Here is a 19071-nt window from a genome sequence, read left to right as displayed (position 1 = left end):
GTAGCGGGAATGTGTGGAACTCCTAGAAAACCCATCGAACCACCCCCCGAGCCATACGAAGATAACAAAGGAAGAACATCTCCTGGTAGAAGTGAACGCGCTGCTCCTCAAGGACGCCATCGAGATTGTGCCGTCCAACAAGGTCAACCAGGGTATTTATTCAACATACTTGAAAAAAAAAGATCTAATTATGCGCCCAGTATCAGACTTACGCCCTGCAACCACTTATAAAAAGCCACAAAAGTACCACATGACAACTCTACAAGAGGTAATGCCCCCATTTTAAGAGGGGATTACATGGCAACATTGGATATGAATGATGCCTATTTTCATATTTCAATGCTCCCAGCGCACAGAAAACTCTTGCGGTTCAAAGTAGCAAGTCAGCACTACCAATTCAAGGTGCTTCCCTTCAGAATAGCTTCAGCTCCAAAGGTATTCACCAAGGTACTGGCGGTGGTGGCGGCGCACCTGCGCAGGGATGCAACCCCAGTGTACCCCTACCTGGACGACTGGCTGATCACAGGTGAAAAACCCCATCTTTGCAAACAAATCACACAACGAACCAAACCTTCTCTTTCAATTGGGCTTCTCAATAAACGAGGAAAAGTCAAGTCTTGTACCAAACATAACAAAACAGTTCCTAGGAGCTGTATTAGATACAAAAACAGGCTTAGCCTTTCTATCCAATGAACAAGTGCAGAACATGCTTTGGCAAATACCCCAGTATCAAGCCAGTCTCCAGATAAGCGTACGCAAAGCAATGCTACTATCACGGCACAGAACCATATAAACCTGCTGGAACTACTAGCAGTATTCAAAGCACTTCAAGCATTCGAAGCACATCTGACAAACCCGTCGGTTCAAATTCTAACGGATAGCACAACTGCGATGTTCTACATCAACAAACAGGGGGCACACACTCTCCAAGTCTGTCCAAGTTGGCACAGAAAATATGGAAATGGGCACTCGGACAGGGGATATCCCTATCCTCCCAACACGTTCCAGGGGTACTCAACACTCTAGCAGACTCTCTAAGCAGAGATCCCCTACCAGAGGAACACGAGTGGCAACTAGACGCAAGCGTTGTAGACCACATCTCTCTCAGTGGGTTTATCCCACACTAGACTTGTTCGGTACAGGAGAAAACAAGCAATGCCCAGACTTCACGTCCAGGTTCCCCCAGCTAGACTCCAAGGGGAACGCCCTATGGATGAACTGGTCAGTGAAATTTGCTTATGCTTTTTTTGCCCCCGACTCCATTAATGAGCAGGATAGTGAACAAGATGCACAAAGAACAGATGACGCTCTTCCTAATTGCTTCCCCAATAGTACTGCTATGTGCCTCTTTACTGTTTCCAGGTTTAACTAGTTAATCCTCTAGGCTCTTTGGATAACTCAAACAACTGCTTTCTTTAACTTCAGCAATTACAATGCAGCACAGCCTTTATTTCATGGCTTCCTGGGTTCTTTCTCCAGTAGAGGCTACTCAGTCTAGGCACAGTTGTCCACCCATTTCAGGTCACACAACCAATAACCCATGACACTTTGTTATGCTCTTGATTTTCCTTGGCTAAAACAGGTTTTCCGACCTGGACCTGTGTCAGTAATTCACACTCATTGTGCCTTTCACAATGACAGTCTATTGGTTTTGCTACAACTTGTATTCAGTCATCTTTGTTACTCTGTGGTGTAAATCCTTTTCACACTCTGCTTTTTTCCAATGTGCATTCAAGTTTATTCACTTGTCTTTCACACTTGCTATTCTGCTTGATTCAGGAATAATTATCATGAACCTTCACTTTGTTCATTAACTGCCTCTGTACAGGTGTTTACTGCATTCACAATTGTACATCAATCCTTTTTCACTTGTGCAGTATTTTCATCTTATTTCCTTATCTTTCTCTTCAATTCGGTATTCAATCAATCTTGTAGCATTTCAAAATGTACTTTGCAGTTTGCTCAGTATTCAATATTCGTTACTTGTAAATGTCCAATTACTGCCCTTGGAGTACCCCGGTGAGAGTGTTCCCTCTCTCTCACTCACCAATACTCATATTTGCAGTCTTCTCCGACTTCCACTTTCCTCCCCGTTAAGTGGCGGGAGCTCCAGCGAGCAATGCTCGCTACCAGGAAACCTTGCTGCAGCGGGCAACAGCTGTCGGGAGTCTTCCGTGTTCTCCACCTGGGAATGCGCAGCTTAAGTAATTGCTGGGGCTTTGGTCCTCTCACAGCCCGAACGGGTCGCAACACCTCTCTCTCACCTTCGCCACCCACAGCATCCTCTCTTCCACTTCAGTTCCAGTCTGCTCCTCGCCGTGCAGCTGCCTCCTTCACACCTGTAAGGTTCCCCCCCTTCTCCTCTCTGTCTACTCTTTTATGCACCTTTGGCCTTTCAATTGTTCGCAGGTGCAAGTCCTTTGCCTGACCACAATAAAAATTAACGGGACATGGCTGACCACCTAGAGTCCTTTTCCTTGTCTCAGTACTGTATATGATATGGCATTTATAACGCGCCTATACACAAGTGTTTCAAGGCGCGACGAGGCGAGGGGGAACAGAGGGAAGACAGAGACAACGATCTTACTAGGCAAGGTGACATTGAGATTGCGCAAGTGCAGGGGAGGGGGTGAAGGGAAAAGTGGGGGTAAAAGGGGAGGAGGCAGTGCAGTATATAGGATAACAGTTCAATAAATAAAGACTGTAAATAAAAGTGTGGCCAGCTAGTGGCAAGTGCAGGCAGCAGGTGTCCAAAGTGCAGGTAGGGGGACTGTAGGGTTACAGATACAGACCCAAATGCAAGGGTTGCCAGGGAGGCAGTGCAGGTGTGCAACTAGCGGGAAGGGGACCTGGGCCTGAGATCAGAGGGTCGCCAGGTGACCAGTGCAGTTTCAGTTTCAGCCAGAAATTCAGCAGGGCAGAGGAAGAGAGAAGGTAGAAGCAAAGAGGAAAGTCTTGAGGTACTTCCAGAACCGGAGATGGTTCTCCTAAAGTTTCAGAGAGGCAGGGAGGCTGTTCCAGAGGGAGGCACCAGCTGAAGAAAGGGATCTACTACCAACTTGTTGCTTGGAGAAGCGACTGACCTTGAGGGAGTTGGAGGCGGACGAGCGAAGAGCTCGAGTAGGAACATATTTATGAAGAGAGTAGGAGGTATTAAGGCATCAGGCCCCAGAAGGCCTTGTGGACAATGCAGAGGGTCTTGAACTTGATCCTTGCAATCATTGGGAGCCAGCACAGAGGTTTCAGTGCTGGAGAGATATGGTCCCTGGGCTTGAGGCCAAGGACAAGTCTTGCAGTCCTGTTCTGGATGAGTTGCATAGGATGGAGAGTAGAAGCAGGCAGATTTAGAAAGAGGCTGTTGCACTAGTCCAGCCTAGAGAGAACCAGAGCTCTGGAGACAACAAGCTTCTGGGGCAAAGAGAGGAAAGGAAGAATACCTCTGAGGAGATGCAGTTGGTAGTGTGACTTCTTAGAGACGTCAGAGATGTTAGGAGAAAAGGAGAGTGTGGAGTCGAAGATGACCCGAATTTTTTAGCCTCACAGCTGGGAGCAGAAAGATGGCCAACAGAGGCCGGCCAGAGAGTGACAGGAAGGGAAGGAGCAGGTGTGCCGATGAGGAGAATCTCTGTCTTACTGGCATTAGGGCAGAGATCATTGGCGGCGCACCACTCCTGGATAGCAGACGTCAAAGATGAGAGAAGGAGAAGAGCTGGCTGAAGGGAGCCTGAAAATGAGTTGCGTGTCATCTGCATAGCACTGAAAGTTGGGGCAGAGAGCAGCAATGCGGTGGGCAAGAAATGCCAGGTATAGGTTGAACAGCCAGGGAGAAAAGTTAGAGCCCTGGGGAACACCACAGATAGAGATAGAGGAGAGGAAGGACCGAAGTTGGACATGGGAGGGTCGATCAGAGAGGAAAGACGTCGGCCATGCCAGGGCCTGATCGGTGATACCCAGGTTATCATGGAGACAGTGTTTTGCTTTTGCTTGGCCAAATGAGGAGAACTCTTATTCTTAAGTTTCCCTGGCCCATGGCAAAAGAAGTTATTGGATAGGCACAAAATCACATTTAGACTAATTGTTGTAATAAAACAGAAAATGGCTCATTATAGGCCCTTTATTCATACTAAATATATATGGTTAAGTTGCTGTTTCCATAGGAAGAGCACTTTTTGGGCGGCTTATAACTTCGCTCCTCCTGGACGAATCCACACCAACCTTTGCAAAAAAAGTATATGGCCCACTCTGATTTTTTTTTTACAAAGTTTGGTGAGGTTTGGTCCAGTGGGGGCAAAGTTATAGGGGGGGTCCCAAAACTTCTTTTTTTCCCCCATAGACTGAATGGGAAAAAAACTTTGCTCACACCTACAGCCCAAACCGCTGGACGGATTTTCACCAGATTTGGACCAGGAGCAGCGGCTTGGTCCCGAAAGCGTGCTTTTGCAAATTTGGTGAAAATCCGTCCAGTAGTTTCTTTTAAAATGACCAAAAAGTAGGTCACAAAAAATTAGTGATATCTATGTTCGTTCCGCAGACACACTTCCCTGTGGTCTGCGGACAGTGTCCCGATTGGCTAATCGGGTTACATAATGTCCGCGGACATGCAACGTGTTCACTGATTGGATGGTGAAGAGCGTGAAGGCGTCAGATTTTTGGAAACGCCCGCCATCTTGGATTCGCGGACTTCGCCGTTGTCCGCAGACATCGCGGTAAAAAAATGTTCTAAAACACAACATTGCAGTTGTCAAACTTAAGAAATAATCTCTGGGGAGGTGGGATGGAATATGGCTGCAAGAAGCAAAAAAAAAAGGGTGTTTTTTGCCGCGAAAGTCCGCGAACAGTTCGGATGTTCGCGAACAGTCCTGTGAAAGTTCACGGACAACTCAGCATTACAGGGTTTGTGAAATGCAGTTCTTGGACGGCTTATAACTTTAGCGCCACTTAATGGAACTGCATGAAATTTTGCATGTATATTCATGACATGATTCTGGGTGAGTATGCAAAGATTGGTGGGATTGTGCCATGAGGGGGCAAAATTAGAGGGGGGTCCCTAAATAATGTATAGGCTTATAAATGAGGTGCCATTTGACAAATCCTTACTTAATTTGGGAAATTGATCATATATTTAGATATAATTGTTTTTGCGAAGTTTTGGTGGGATTTTGTGAAGAGGGGGCAAAATTAGATGGGGGGGGGTCCCAAAATAATGTAAAGGTTTATAAATGAGGTGCCATTTAACAAATCTACACTACATTTGGCAAACTGATAATAGATCGAGATATACATGTTTTTGCAAAGTTTGGTGGGATTCTGTCAAGAGGGAGCAAAATTAGTGGGGGGTCCCCAAATATTGTAAAGGCTTATAAATGTGGTTTCATTTGACAAATCTACACAAAGGTTTGCAAAACCATTATAGATCTAGATATAGATGTTTTTGTAAAGTCTGAATGGATTTTGTCAAGTGGGGGCTAGGTTATATGACGATTCTATGTGCATACATTTGACACTTTTGAAAAAATAAAACATGGGTGGATTTCCAGCGAACTTGCATAAGGAGCATTGGCAAGGACCTACAAGCATGGTTTTGCAAATGTGCCAGTGTTTTATTATTTGCCAAGTGTCATACTGTAGCTACAAAAAATAGCGGTATACCTTTAGTGACTGAGGGGTAGTCTGTGGCCATGGGCAGTGGCCAGATTGTCCGGGTCATGGAATAAGGTCATGATCCAGACAATCTGGCTACTGGCCATAACCACAAGGGACAGAACATAGGATTCAAGTGGCCATGTCCGCCTGGGACTGGCTTTGTGGTAAAGTTATTGAAAATTAGGATATATCTGAAAGGGAAGAAAAATGTGCTTGTAGTAATATGGTCATAGGGTTCTCTTTTTGTCTTCTGCAGGCTGCAATGGAAAGCAAAGAGGGGCCTGTATGGAACCCTCCCCTTCCCTTTCTATGCTGGACATCTTGGAAAAGGATTTTCCTTCCTTACAGTTATAAAAAAACAGAACTATAAGACAGTGTTGATAACCTTACTAATCATCTTCATACATAGAAAGCATTGGTTTCTTCCAAGTCTTTGTTTTCCCCTTTGTATGTGTTTCATATGCTGTGAGTGGACCCTAAGTGAATTACTCTAAGAACATATTTGAAGTATAAGTCTACAAATATAGTACTTTTTGAATTTTTTAGTTCCTGACTGTTACTGGCCTAGATATATCAGTAAAGGAAAAAAAGAGTTAGCCAGACATGTGATGTCCTGGGTGTTAGTCTTCGCAGTGCACCGTGGTGGCGCGAGTTATGGTTGCTTAGCTTACCATAACTGGCGAATTTCATTTTTTTTTGGTTTTACTTGGAACCATAACGTCCCTTTAACAAAGTTTTGTCATTGTGTGTATATATATATATATAACAAAAAAAACTTTGTTGAGGGGACGTTATGGTTAAGTTGTCCCAACAAAAACCTGTACACATCACTAAAAAAAAAAACTTTCCCCCTCCCCTTTATGCTTCAAATTAAAACCGAAAAACCCCTGAAATTCGCAGTTATGGTAAAGTAAGCCCCCAACCCTGCCACCACCCCTGTGCACTGCTAACACTAACACCCAGACCATGAAAGATGTCTTCTCAAATGTCAATGATGACATCAATGACATCACTTGTTAAGCCCCTTTCTTCCACTTCCCTGCCATACATATATATGTACATTCAGTAAAACAATTTCACTAAAGGAATGTTACACCAAACACCACTGCACATTCCCCCATTATAGTAAGCTAAGCAACCATAACTCGCACCATCTACGTGCATTGCTAAGACTAACACCCAGGACATCAAAGATGACATCACAAAATAACAATAATAGTGATGTTGTCATTGATGTCGTCATTGACATTTGTGAAGACATCTTTCATGGTCTGGGTGTTAGTGTTAGCAGTGCACAAGGGTGGTGGCAGGGTTGGGGGCTTAATTTACCATAACAGTCGAATTTCAGGGGTTTTTCGTTGTTAATTTGAAGCGTAAAGGGGAGGGGGAAATTTTTTTTTTTTTTTTTTAGTGATGTGTACAGGTTTTTGTTGGGACAACTTAACCATAACGTCCCCTCAACAAAGTTTTTTTTTAAGTGAATTGCACTGGTTTTTAGGAGGGCAACTGAACTCTTAAACGTCCCCTTATGAAAGTGTGTTTTGTAGGGAAATGTACAGGTTTTTGGAAGGTGGAACTTAAGCATGAAATTGTGGCAATGAAGTTGGTGAGCAGAATATGCACTGTAATCATGTGATTTTGAGAGATATGTAGTATCTATGTACTTGCCATACATTTAACATAGAACATTCAGAACCCACTCTCTATTGACTTTAGAAATGGACGAACTGAGCGCCTGCCTGTTTGCGGACGGGGGCGGACAGGATCAATATTACCCAAAGAGGCGGGAGGGGTATGAGAAAATGTACCATTGTCTTACACAAAAAATGGGAAACGGTGAAGAAGGGCATAAAGATATTGTAAGTAGTAATAAGTAAATATGGAAACCTGAAGGTGGGAAATGGAAACAACACATTTAATAACCATGTAGAATGAAGAGGATGCTACCAATAAAAAAAGAAAAGATGCCACCACTGTAATCACTTCACAGAAACTCGGCAGCCTGGAACGATAGTGGACGGACGCATTTGGACGAAGGGAGATTACAGCAAAAGAGTGAGTGCAGGTCATTTTTTTTTTAAAGTGGATATGGGTTTTCTTGGTATGTGGTGCAGAAATAATTTCTTTCTGTTTTGACTCAGAAATGGCTAGTACTTTGGAGTGGCTGGAGGAGTATTTCCCGCACGGGGAAATGTCTGAAGGCTGTGACAACAATGGTACACATTGGTCTGCATATGGAGAATAGTGACCAGTATTTTATAGGTTTATAGGCATTTAACTTGTGATGTTTTTTTTTTTCCAACAGACCAGGAAAAAAAGAGGAAAGGGCAACAGACGAGATAGAAGACAGCATAAAGAGGATAGAGTCGAAAATGGACGTTTTGAACGACAATTTTCAAAGTTTACGGGAGTTTCTGGAGGGCGTTGTGAGAGGGAAAGTTCAGTACCATTGTCCCACCTGCACCTGGCCTGCTTCTCCATTCCCTAGTGACCCATCCCCAAACCTGCAACAGGAAAATAGACGTTTCGACGAAGTATCCATCCCTTCTTACCCTCACAAATCTTCCCCTCATAACCAGCCCGTGTTAAATCCAAATTCCCCCATATTTGTTTCCGTGTCCGCTTTCCCTGCTGTTTTTTTAGATTGATGTGTGCTTTTGTGTGTATAGTAAATGGTTTTGTACAGTAATTGTAGAGATAGAGTATGTTTACATTTTTTTTTAAAAAGACGTAAAATGTTCGCGAACAGCGCGCCTGTTTGACCTATCCGTAAGCAATGCAATGTGGGTGCTGTGTAATGGCAAGTAAGACGGATGTGATGTGTGACTGCAACATCTTTTCACAATGTGCGTACATAAACAGAAAGAGGTGTCCAAAGGATATACTAACTCGGCGTACTGCTTCGGAATGAGATAATACATGGTCGTAGAACACACAAGATGTCCAGAATGGGTGTAAATGAGTAGAAAGGGAGTGTGTCAAGGACAGCATAGCGGTTCGTATTGGGCGCAGTTAAAATGGTGCCATCCGTAGAACAGGCACGGTGGGCGGCAAGGTCGTAGGCAAACAAAATGGAGTTGTCCTAAGGACACTGGAACTGTCCGTACAGTGAACATAGCATGCGAGCACAAATGCGCAGTACAAATGAAAGGATTGCCAACATTGCGCCAGTTCCTAACTGTCCGCCTCACTTGTGTCGCACTTTGAAGTACTTTGAGAACCTGAACACTGTCCGTAGGACACTTGCGCGCGTGCGCATGTTTGATTCTTTGCATTTGCTGTCCAGGGGACTTTCATGAAGGGGCGGGTGTATTGAGGACGTCATTTTGTGACCGCACCTACGCTGAGCATGGGGACTACGTTGCGTGGTTTGTGTGCTTCCGCAACACTAAAAATGAACTTGTAGACACAAGGCAAAGTATTGTGAAGTGGAAAAATGTAATTTCACACATCCCAAACAATAGGCCACCTCAGGAGTTAGTGTAAAATTGAGTGTACCGCTTTGTAAGGATGAAGACGGTCACGAGGCGCACCCCTGCACCCCTTCAAAAGTCCACACCCCCGGAGCGCATCTTCATTGTCCTTCTAGCTATAGCAGATAGAGGTGCGTTGCCTTTACTGCTGTAGTGACGAAAAGGAAACAAATTACTATGGCTTCCATGGCTGCTGTTTGTTGGGTTATTAGCCTCTGCAACTCCCCAAGCCCGCCACCATCACCTCCTCACCAAGGGCCTGCAGAGAGCTATTTGGGTGAGGATGTAGAGGTTGAGGAAGAAGAGGAGGAAGAGAATAAAGTGCAGGAACTGCGCACTAGGAGCACTCCGTGGGTGTGGCGGTTGTATTCCGTTCATGGGAACATACCAAAAGCACGTGCAAACCTGGTGAAGTGTAACCAGTGCGATGTGGTGTTGAGTCGCGGGAGATTTGGAGCGTACAGTTTTGGTACGACAACCATGAAGCGCCACCTCACTTCGTTCAACACTGCGGACATTTGCAAGGTGGTGCCATGTGAAGAGCGTAGTCGTTTGAGTTCTTCCACAGCATCCTCGGAATCCGATCCTGCCACCACAAGAGACACTCCTGTGGGGGAGCGCCTACCTCCAGCTGCTTCACAAGCCATTCGCAATGCTGTGGACCCTTACCTTTCGAAGGTGACAGTAGTATGCACGTATTGTGACGCAGTACTCTGCAGGGGGGAGAGTCTTCAAAGTGCTTTTGAGGCTGCAGTCAGCGAGCACCAGAAGATTTGCTCCTTACCTAAATAAAGATCACCCTTAATATTTCTCTGTTCAGTTGCCCTTTCTTATCCCCGTGGCTGGTGTCCCTTCCTTGCCCTCCTCTCGCCTCTTCTCCTAGTGTGTGGAGTGCTGTTAATTAACGTAAAAACAACAAAAATGACAGTAAAGGCTCTTTTCAGAGCTGCCTTTCTCAGTGTAACAATAGAACTATGAAGTGAAGGCCGTAGAGCCTTGCAGAGTTCAGCAAAAGTTTGCGGCCAGTCGTAGAGGGCAAAAAGGGAGGGTGCAAGCGGAGCAAACACAATAAAATAAGTTGGGAGTAAGTGGCGGCTCTGAAAAGAGCCTTTTGGTGGTGTGTTGTGTGGGTTAAAAAGAAGTGGATTGGGTAAAACGGATTGTCAGATAGGTTAGTGTGATTCCAAAAGAGGGGCAATGCATTTTGTATATTGTGAAGAAACATCTGATTGCCTGCATATGTGAGGTGGACTCCATCTCTGCGGAAAATGAAATTGATACGAAACAAAATGTTTTCATTGTGGAAAGAGGACATACCAACATCTCTTAAAAAGGCACACACAGCCTTATTCACATTGCGTCTCGCTTTCTCCATTTGTGGACCAAATGCAGAAGAAAGCAACCATATTTGTCTTTGGGCAATACGGGAAAAAAAGTATTTCACAATTTGGAAACATGTCCATGAGCTGCGCGAGTCCTTCCTTCATGGCAAATAATTCCAGATACATGGCCTAAACTGTTTCCGCCACAATGAATGATGAGTATATCTGGAGGACGCTCTCTCTGTAAAGTAACACAAAGAGGTACCAAGTCCAGCCATCTGATGCTGCGCACGCCATGCCAGTGCACTTCCATGTGGAAATCTGAGATTTGTAGATAAACTGCAGCTTTCAGCATGCACCTTGAACCAATGTATCCATGAGTCTCCCACAATCTGTTTTCGACCATGTAAAGCCATGACTGTGGGGTGTCCTGTGAGGGAGAAGACGGTCTTACTAAAGTACGTCGGTCAGAACACACCTACTGAACTTTATGGACCAATCCCTAGCTCCGCTCATTCTCATTTACGTGCAGCTTCACCATTCCATCCCCGGTGGTGATAGGTGCTGGCAGTTAACTACCGCCATGTTCGGGGACATGTAGAGGAGCAGAGCGTGACGAAGGTACATTAAAGTACTAATCCCATTTTTCTCCTTTAAGGTAGGCTCTGAGAAGAGCTGTTATTTTAATTTTTGGCCACATATCGAACAGACATGTGGTATTTTATGCATTTTTTTTGTAGTTTTTGTCCTTGCTTTACTCTTGCAAACATTACAGAACCTTCTCTAAAGCAAGCCTTATGTTCCAAAAGAACATTGCATTTCCCAAAGAGGATAGTGCAACGCCATCTCCTTCAAAGTAATGCGCATTGCTGGGAGCAATATTATCGTGGCTACAAAAAAACATACCAACTTGCAGCATGAATGCACACATGCCGCGATTGATGATGCACCTCCCGATGCTTTGATCTGGACAGAAAACAGAAGTGTTGGCCCATTATAGTCTGGGGAGTAAAGCAGAAAAAATTACTTTGGATGTTGGGAAGATGGTCATGATTGCTTCAACCAACTGTGCCAAATCTGCCAACAAAGTATGTGAAGTTGGGTATCCCAAGTGTCAAGCACCGTAGTGCAAAATTACCACATGAGAAGTGGTCATTCTACGCATGTCTCTGCAAACTTGCAGAATTGCCGCAGCATTGGCATCAGTGTCGGCGCTCCTGACCATCTCCACTCCTCGCACATCGAAATGGTGTGCCACATGCCTACTCTCGGCATAGTGTTGTAAGCCTTGCACAAAAATGTCTCCGAGCAGCAAAACCCACCCTCTGCACCTCTGCCATTTTCAGTGTGTGCACCGTCTTTCGACACAAAAGAGTAATGTGAACATCTGATTGGCTGATGGCTACAGTCGTCTTTCCATGCATGATTAGCTGTAGAAACCCGTATGTGACACGCCCTACCAGCGGACAAGCGTTGCCTACGTGCGGCACGTAACTCTTACCCAGTCCTTCCACCCTTTCTACAGCGTTACCAAAGCGAGTCCATCATTGGACACAACTAAGCGGGTGCACAATCGGCCACCAATCACATAGAACCTCGCTAATTGTAACTCCGTCATCAACATTGCACACTTCAAAATTACTGTGGATGATTCTTAATGGAAATCGCATGCCAATGCAAAGCACCTACTTCACAAGCTAACGTGCAAGGATTGCGAATTTCTATGTACAGCTCCATGCATGACCACATGCATCAGTATAGAGTACAGGTATGTTCATTCTAGTCAGAGTACATGTGGAAGCCTTATAATTTAAAATAGACAAAATAATGTCGGTAATTTTCCATAGGAAGCACATAACAACGCTCCCCCTTGTAAAGTGCAAGATTGCCAATTCGCCATTAACAAATTGCACGACTGCTTAATTTCTTCTGCATAACCTGTACATACGTTGCAAGCATAGCTATTTAGGCATAGCTCTCAACCATTTTTGTGTGAAGTGCGGGTGAAATGAGCTGATTTTGTTTTTGGTGGGTGACACGCCCATTGGAATGACTGGCCGTGCAGGAGGCTTGGCGGTTGAGTCTGCCCTTTACAAGACGGGTGACATCCGCCAAAAGCGTGTGAGTTGAGAAGTATAATTTAGGGCAGACCTTAATTTTGTATGTGAAAATGTCGCAGTTCTGTCCTCTGTACTGCCAACAGTAATGCTACTTGCAATGTGATCGTATGAGAATAGTAATCGCTCCCGATTGTGGTGCTGACATGTCCTTCTGAGGGTCTCCCGATTTTTGGACATCATGCTTTTCATTAAGAAGTACAAAAGGTTTGCCCATCTACTACGTTGCCTATCGCTTACAAACCTCTCTCCTATGCATACTACACTTTGTAAAGAACAAGGCATTTCCAAACCCCTAAAAAAAGATAGATATTTTGAAGGACTTTGAAGTACCATATTGAAAGTAGTATACAAAGAGTGTGCAGAGAGAAGTGAAATGTGCACGTGGATTGGGTTGAAACATGAAAGTTGAATCGTATGACGAAAGAAGTACAAGTAAAGGCTGCAGTATCATGACGGCTGCAAACACACAAAGTAATTGATATTGTTATTTGAATTCACAGTGAAGACTACGCTCCTAGGAAGCAACAACATCTACACTGCAGACAACCTATCCGAAGAAACCTTGTCATCTTGCTCCAAAAAGTAAGTACAGTACAACCTTCATATTGTAACTTCTCCTTAAAGAGGCCGCGTGGGTTATTTGTTTATTTTGGGCACCAAAGGAAGCATTCATTTGTAAACCATTCAGCCTACAAATATCCATTTATAGGACAAAGATTAACAGGTGGAATGGCTGTGTGCTTGGTACGGAAATGACATCGGAAATCTGTAGAAGGTTAGATGGTGAAAATAAGTGCCGGTAGCAGGTTTTTGCCATTTTGGTTATTAAAAATGGTTCTCGGCACAAGTAGGGCACTGTGTACTCTCATCTAAAGCACATTGTACTACTATACAAACCGTAAAGTAGCCTTACCAAATGCAAGTTAGAGGTCACTGTGCGTTAACACACCCTGCCAAAGAGTTTCCCCATCATACTTATGCACACATACATTGGACAACAGACCAAATAATATATTTTTTTCTCAACAGACACCAAAGAATGCCTACCAAAAAGCAGCTCCGGAGAAAGGAACGCAGAATTAGAGCAAATAAAAATAAAGGTATCCAATGTAAGCATCCACCTGTTGTAGAGTTGTTTTTTTAAAATCATTTTTATTAATTTCCAACAAAACAATACAAACCAAACAGGCAGTGCATATATCAACAGATCCATTATACATTTTACATCAAGTCACTGCTTCCCCTGCCCCTCCCCCCATTTCGAGCTTAACCATATTCACATTCCGTATCTGCATCCTGTGGCAGATTCTCCCCTTTCTGTGGGTTCATCTGGGTCTGTAATTGAACCAAACAGCCCTGCTATTAACGATTTCCAGGCCATCAGGGACTCTGTCTCCTCAAATCCCCCCCGGCACTGCTCGCTTCTTGCCATACCATAGTTTCTGCCTCCGCCCATTTCTGCAAGTCTTTCCACCACACCTCCACCCTCGGTCTATGACATGTCTTCCATCAAATGGCTATTCTTCTCTTAGTCAGCACATATGCCACATTTTTCAGTTTGCTCACATGCTTTAGTTTCTTAGGTCTTGGGAACCCCCCTAACAAACGAGCCCACACCGTATCCACTACGATCTTGACCTCCTTCTCGGCCAGTTTCCGTTCCACATCACTCCAAAAGCGTGCAATGACCGGGCACGACCAGAAAATATGTACCATGTCCGCATTCACCTCATCACACTTGGGGCATGCTTGCTGTCCTACATTCGCAAACCTCAATATCCTCTGGGGTGTCATATATGCCCTGTGCGTGATATATAGTTGTATCTGTTTCAACCTAGCATTTCTGGAAACCTTCTTATGATACCCTTGTACCCGTTCCCACATCCCATCTTCCATCGGGGTTCCCACTTCCGTTTCCCAATCCAGTCTCAGTTGAGTGATCTCTTACCCCACTTTAAGCATCAGCATCTCATATAATCTAGATATCTCGTGTCCCCCTTCCGCTATGTCGCAGATCATATCTATCGTGGCATCTGGTTCTCCCTCTAGCACGGTTTCAGGCCATATTTTCTTAACTTTCTGCACCATTCTATGGTATGTAATATACTGGCTCGAATGTAACCCAGATGCATCCCGCAACCCCTCAAAGGCAATGATTGAGCCCTCCTGCCAAATATCTCCCATGGTTGCTAGCCCTACCGGCTCCCAGTGGTTTCCTTAGCTGTTCATCCGCCTCCGTTAATGTAACCAGTGGTATCTGCGGAGAGCATGGAGATGAGTTCTCCATCATCTTGCACGCTCTGCACCATTTCTTCCACCCCAGCAACATCATCCTGGGACGCCCTTTCACTTCTGCCCTGGGTACCCACATCATTTCTTTCAAATAAAAAGGTGTACAATCTTGCCCAAACAACCTGGATTCAGAGGTCTCTTCATCAGAAAGCCATTTAGCGACATACTGCAGTTGGCTCGCCACTTAATAAACCTCGTAGTTGGGCAATTTTATTCCCCCCCCTTTCATGGAAGTTCTGTAACTTCCATAATGCCACTCTGTTCCGTATGCCATGCCACAGAAACTCCCTGCACATACCGTTCAGTTTAATGAAAAACTTCTTAGGTATCAGATATGGTATGTTCACAAAATAGTGCAGGAGCCTAGGCAAGACCACCATCTTGAGCATCGCTCCACTCCCCATCATTGCTAAGGGCAACCTCACCCAGAATCGCATGCAATTTTTGATTTTTTTTTTAAGGCCACCTCTGTGTTATACCTATGCTCTTCTTCCACAGTGTGGTAAATGTCTATCCCCAAGTACCGGAACGTGCCAACCGCCCATGGCACCAGCAATACAGGTAACCTCTCCACCGGAATCCCCCTATACCTGCCCAATGGGAACATGCTTGACTTCTGGGGGTTCACCGCTATGCCAGCAAGACCCACATATCTATCCATTACCTCTAGGATATGTTGGAGATTTTCTTCCGGGTACCTCAAGTACAGCAACATATCATCTGCATATAGAGAAATCAGATGTAGTTCCCCTTTCACCTCAATGCCTATTGTATCATATTGTTGTCTCAGATATATCGCTAGAGGTTCCAGGGCCAGTATGTAGAGCATTGGAGACCACGGACAACCCTGTCTGGTGCCCCAGCTGAGCTGCCACCTCTCAGATATCACTGATCCTGTCTTAACTCTGGCCAGCGGCTCCCTATACAGTAATTTACCCTTCTAGGGCCTTTATTGCGTCCAAGGACACTATCGCCATCTCACTTGTATCTTCATTACCACTTTCAATAATTCGTTTGAGTCACCTGTGATTATTGGAAATGCCCAGGCTTATTGGGTTTGGGTAGCGGTATTATAATCGCTTCTCTCAATGACTCTGGCAAACTTCCTGTCTCGAACGCTTCATTCAATATTTCTAACAGCGGGGGGAGAATCTCTTCCATGTATACTTTATAAAATTTGCTCGGGAGTCCATCTGCCCCTGGAGTCTTGCTAGTAGGTAACTGTCTCACTACCTCCCCCAGTTCTTCCAGGGTGATTGGTGAATCTAGCTCTTCTTTTTCCTCCTCACTTATCTTGGGCAGCCCTATGTCCTCCAGTGTTTCTGTTATCGTATCTTGGCAGCTCTCCCCATGGTCTGCATATAATAGCTTATAGTAGTCTACAAACTCTTGGTTAACTTCCTCTTGAGTATCCGCTACACTACCATCCTCCCTTGTAATGGTCTGAATCGTGACTCTGGGATCCACCTGTTGTAGAGTAAGGGGAGAATCTTGGTACAAACCACCTAATGCAATTGGGTAACATAATAAAAGAAGTCTCAACTACCGAAACTGTACGTCCTCCATCAAAAAGTATCACAAAACACAGAAATGATGTCAAAGAAACGGCTTCCAGTACAGCTAACAATGTTCCTAATAATCCTGATAGTGTAAGAAGAACCCATAGTAAAAATAGTATTTTAGCAAAAATGTTTCATCACAGAGTCCTTCAGAATCTACTAAGAAGAGGACCAAAGTCATCCTCGCCCCTTAAAACGTACCGTAGAAAGTGAATTCTGCAAGCACTCGTAGATGGTGCAATCCTTCTCAAAAGGAAGTTGTTCATAATAGTGTTAAAAAGGATGAAAGCACTAACAAATGTAAGTACCAAACTCCAAATGAAGCTCAGCAATAAATGGAATATGGACAAAAATAATATTTTGCATGTTTGTGGTGGTGAATGGAGTCGCACAACAACCACAGAGCCATATTTCAATGAAGAAGCATACAAACAAAATCAAACACACACAATTGCCATCCATAGCAGTAGACGTGGGTATGAGAATCAATATTACCATCATGGAACAAGAAACACGAAACACTGCCTACAAAATTGTCTTCTGAAAACTCAGAATTACCTCTCGATTCAGCAGAACCACACCATCCAGTATACAAATGGCTGTGCACATCAATGTCTGCCATTCCAAATAAAGCTTTCAAATCTTTTTGTGTGTTCCTCAATCAATATGTAAAAGGTAAAGACAAAAGTAAAATGAAAGTGCTGCAAAATGTGGATATTTGTGTAGTGAGAAAACACACAGGGTTAAAAGAACATTCACTAGCCTGCATTTCTGGGCCTATTTGCAAATGTACCTTCCACAATCAAAGAATATCGGTACATCATTCTAAAGTAAGAAATTTAGTGTATAAAATATATTGTGCAAAAAGTCCAGCTTCAGAATTAGGCAATTTAAATACCACTCTTCTGCATGGTACACCCAAATACTTAGAAGAAGAAATGGACCGTATTCAGGAAAAGTATTTTGGAAGTGAGAGCCACATAGAAAATGCAACAGTTTTAGAGCATAGTAGCGACAAGTCTGCACATAGCAACCTTCTATTACACACATACAGAAAAGAAATGTTAAAATTTAAAAGGTCGTCGGCTGAAGTACCAAACCATGTGTGTGTATGTTGCCGCATAACGTTTTACAAAAGGAACACAAAAAATGTTGACATAGCATACAAAATAGAAACAATGAAGAATCTAAATGGTTTGAATTAGCTTTGTATCTTTTAGCTGAAAGCAAATATCAAGTAACTGAACGTCTGATATGTTGCAGTTACTGTACTGCAAAATTAGACAATAACCACACTCATTCACGTGCAATTACAAATAATTTGGAATTCTTTTCCATTACCAAAAATTTGTATGAGAGCATAATAATTCAAACAGTTCACCCACTTTAAGCAATTATACGCCTTCATCCAAAAACAGCAAATTTACCTCCCTGTGAATTGGTGAAAGGCATTCGTGGCAAAGTAGTGTACTTGTAATTAGATCTAATGGAAAATATGCACACTCTAGGAGTGGAAAGTTCAATAGAGCATTCTTTAATAGTCTTGGTAAATGGAGTACCAACAAAGGACAAAAGAATTTTGCAACAATTAGTAGACTTACACAAAGTTACACAAGCATTGCAATATCTAAAATACAACAAGGAGTACTCCAAGGAAATAAATATTGATGAAAGCTTAAGGCAAACAACTGAAATAATTCAAGAGCCATCAGAAACTGGACAATTCGAACTTCTGGATCCAGCTACAGTATCCACTCTCTTAGACCATTACAAAATTCATCCATTGCATTCCAATGAAATTATAGATGATGCACTAGAAACTTACCAAATGCGACAAACCAGAGGGTCACCAATGAGTATTTGGGAAAAAACTATAGAAGCACGTTCTTTTCCACTGCTATTTCCAACTGGCAAAGGTGGGAGGTACGATGATAGACCCACTCAGATTGGGGCATCAGAATACCGCTCATTACGAATGTATTCCTAAAATCCCAGATTTAGACAAAATGTGGAATACATAATCCACCTACTCTACGAAAGTGAATTAGCAACACTGTTATGGAGTTGCACACATTCTTAAATCTGGAACACACTTTGAAAATATGTCAGCTACGCAGTTAATACAAAAAGTACAAGAAAAAGATGAGGTTTTACAATCAAGTATAACAAATGTGTTTGCAAACATGCAGTACAAAGGAATTCTGGTTTAGACGGCACGTAGACGTGCGTTGCATGATCAGAAACCTTGGACCACCAGCTTGGTTTGTTACGCTAAGTTGTGCAGAATACGCATGGGAAGATTTGCATGAGTTCCTACGCATAGCAAACATCAACAAAAACAACATAGATATATTAACACCTGGAGAACTTTGCTCACTAGATCCAGTTAATGTCTCAAGATATTTCCATCATCGTTTCATTGCAATGCTACACTTTATTTGCAATAAAAGTGTTCCTCCCCTTGGAGAAGTGCAACACTTCTTTTGGAGAAAAGAATATCAAGCGAGAGGAGCACCACATATTCATATGATGTTATGGATCAAAGGTGCACCGAAATTTGGGCACGACAGTGATGGCACTGTTTTGCAGTTTATCCAAAAATATGTCACATGTGAAATCCCTTCACAACAGAGTAATATTGAGCTGCATGGGCAGATTTTAC

General features: G+C 43.6%; 1 protein-coding gene across 3 annotated transcripts in view; it reads left to right on the top strand.

The window, feature by feature from the left end:
• RABEP1 (rabaptin, RAB GTPase binding effector protein 1) overlaps positions 1-19071 on the top strand; it is a 1480178-nt gene that overhangs the window by 539700 nt on the left and 921407 nt on the right. The window lies entirely within an intron of this gene.

Source organism: Ambystoma mexicanum, chromosome 9 (genome assembly GCF_040938575.1).
Source record: "Ambystoma mexicanum isolate Mex_15411 chromosome 9, UKY_AmexF1_1, whole genome shotgun sequence".
NCBI classification, from domain to species: Eukaryota; Metazoa; Chordata; class Amphibia; order Caudata; family Ambystomatidae; genus Ambystoma; species Ambystoma mexicanum.
The sequence above is the reverse complement of the archived record's forward strand: the minus strand, read 5'-3'. Positions and strand labels throughout refer to the sequence as shown.